Source organism: Cavia porcellus, unplaced genomic scaffold (assembly GCF_034190915.1).
Source record: "Cavia porcellus strain 051 isolate PalLab524CR breed Dunkin Hartley unplaced genomic scaffold, mCavPor4.1 scaffold_24, whole genome shotgun sequence".
Taxonomy (NCBI): domain Eukaryota; kingdom Metazoa; phylum Chordata; class Mammalia; order Rodentia; family Caviidae; genus Cavia; species Cavia porcellus.
This window is the reverse complement of record NW_026947507.1, coordinates 3,920,679-3,923,623: the sequence shown is the minus strand read 5'-3', so window position 1 is coordinate 3,923,623 and position 2,945 is coordinate 3,920,679. Positions and strand designations below refer to the sequence as shown.

General features: G+C 39.6%; 1 pseudogene; it reads right to left on the bottom strand.

The window, feature by feature from the left end:
* Nucleotides 1–1,508: 1,508 nt before the first annotated feature.
* LOC100730452 (wee1-like protein kinase 2) lies at nucleotides 1,509–2,525 on the bottom strand (annotated as a pseudogene).
* Nucleotides 2,526–2,945: the final 420 nt, after the last annotated feature.

Below are 2,945 nucleotides of genomic sequence, written 5' to 3'. Positions count from 1 at the left end.
TTGGAAAAACAGCAGAAACAGGAAGGGCCTTCTCTGAACAACATCTTTATCTATCAGAGTCATTCAACAAGACAATTACATGACTTTGTCCTTCAATGAGTGCTCTTCAAATAGCAGGATTAAAGAAATAAAAAATGAGGTCCCAAGAATAATATGAACACACAAAACCTTAATCATGGCTGCTTACCCTCCAGTCATACCTCTGCATGACTATCCAGAAAATGACACATTTTTTCTTCGTTCTTTGAATCTTCAATTTTTGAAAGCTCGTGTGTCATTTGCAACTTACCTCAAATAAATGTGCATACTTTTTGTTAATGTGTCTCTTACTATAGAGAGCCCATTCTAGAATCTTGTAATGCATGAGGCAAAGATACACAGTTTCCTCCCCTACACTGGGCTGGAGGTAGATTCTTTCTATCTTTCTTTTCTTTCTTTCTTTTCTTTCTTTCTTTCTTTCTTTCTTTCTTTCTTTCTTTCTTTCTTTCTTTCTAGCTTCATACAAAGTAAAAACCTTCATTTACAAATGTTCTATTATTTTTAAATGTACACAGAAATGAATTAAAATTATGAGAAATAAAGCCAAATTTTGCTAAAATCAAGAGAAAAAAGTGATGACATCCAGAAAATCCAAACTAGTCAACAGCTGTAAGAGGATGAAGACAAATTGACTGCAACAGAACAGTTAGGGCAGTTTTCCACTGAGCCCGCTATCGCCAGCATTTTGTTTCACAAGTTAATAACCAGATCCAGCATGTCCATTCTATGTGCAATTTTATTTGTGCCCACCTCACATAATAGAGAAACCATTCATTTAATAAATACAGTGCAAGAAAGGTTGCTTCCATCCACAAAATACCTTAAGAAAATCATCACTCAAAGGCCTGGAGATTGTCTTCTAGGAATATCATAATCTGGAAGCGCTGTCTAAATCTAGGTATATTAAAGTTCTTACTTCAACTCAAAGCCAAATTTTCTTTTTTTCTGGGATCATTGATGAGAAATCAGCAGCAGCAGTTTTAGTCCATAGACAAAGCCGAAAGCTAATTTTGTCCTTCAGTTTGACCCACATGTTGTTCTCATTCATCGGAAAAAGTGAGAAGTAAATAAGTTATTGATAGGTAGCATGAGAAATTGAGAAGTTGCTATCAACTATTGTACCTGAGGCCATTGCTAATAAGAAACTTTAGTAGTGTGTTAAACTTGGCTATAAATGCTATGTTAGGATGACTTTTGAAACATTAGGATGACATTCAAGTTGGTTAGTTTTTCCATTTTGTAAGAGGAAGTTTGAGTAATCATCTTTTTCTGGAAGTTTTATGTATAGAATTGGCTGTTTTGAAATGAGTTCATATGAAGAAGATTGCCCAGAAGTAAAACTTGAAGACTTCGCACTCTTTCCTCTGAACCAGGCATTTTGTGTTTCTTGTTCTGCCCACAGAGACCTCAGGGTATCTCCCCAGGGAACCTGGTCTGCTGGAGTTCTCTCAGATTCCTTTCTAGTGTGGCTATCTTAAACTTTCCCAGTTGAGTTGCTGTTGGACCTTCTCACTTACTCAGGAAGGCTGATGAACTTGGCTTCCACCCAGAGCTACTCCATACGTTCTCTCCCTTGGATCAGGGTGGATCATATTTTTGAGCAAATTGTGAAAATCTTCTGTTAGCTCCTGAGAAATGACCTGAAAGTTACCATTAGGGATATGACACCACATTTCACTATTTGTGGGTAAAGACTCTGCTCCTGTAGTCACTACAATTGTTAGCCCTAGGGCAAATATGTCAGCTTTGGGAAGATGTTAATAATCCTTTTGCAAAATTTCATTACCCAGCAAGCAAGCATCTCCTTCTTTCATTTGGGGTCTGCTTATTCATGTCACATGACCCATGTCACCAATTTAATACACCATACTGGCAGAGAGAAACCAATCAGTTTCACTTTCAGTATCTTCTGGGACTTCAGGAGAATCACATTTTGCCTTTTGACAAATTAAGATGCTACTGGGCTTGATGCCAGAGTGTACTGTGCCAGAGTTTAGATTACTTAAGTCCCAAGAAAATCTGTACAAGGATGTCTTTGAGTTTTGATTCTTGGAAATGATTAGAAACCTAATGTTTTAGGGATGGCAACTTGTAAGCTCTCACCATGACAGTATTCTGAATGATCTTATAGTCATCTTTCACCCACAAAGATAAGTACTGTACCACATTGGGTTGTTGTCCAAGTATTTTATGAGCATAAACTTCATGCAAAAGCAAATTCTCATCTGATAGTGCTGCCATCCGTAGAGCGCTTTATTGCATAACACATCCAACCAGCCACTCCGTGCACCTGTCAACTGTACCAAAATCCCCAACTCCAAATTTTTCTAGTTTCAAGAATTCCTTGGAGCCATGTTCGTGTCTTGTAGAACATTGTTCTTGGCAGGCAGCCTTTGTAAATTTCCTTTTTCTACACAGCTTCCTCGGGATCCCTTGGGGGCTTCCTCTTTCACTTTGATTGAAAGAATAATTGCTATAGGACTCATGGGTGAAAGGATCAGCACAGACAGCGAGGAGACCTGGCCTGTGGTGTGAAGAGGTCTGAGCCTTGAATGCACAAAGCTCAAGGGAGGAGCAGCTCCTGTAGAAGAAATTACTAGCCGGCTTAGCAGATCCTTGGAGCAGAGAGGCTGTCATTGTACTGCTGGCTGTTTCTTCGGACTGCGTGTTCTGGTGTTGAGGACACTGGGAGAGTCAAACTCGGGAGTCTGCAGTCGGACCTTCCTTTGTCTTTCTCCTGAAATGTGCCAAGCGCGGGGGTGTTTTTGAGGGGAGTCCTTTAAACTTCTGCATCCTGCACTTCACCCCTCCATGCACTTTGGGCTGAAGTCTTTGTGTACTGAATCTCACCCTTCTTGAGGATTTGACTCAGAGTTTTCTTGCTCTCTTGTGTAATTTTCTGCTCT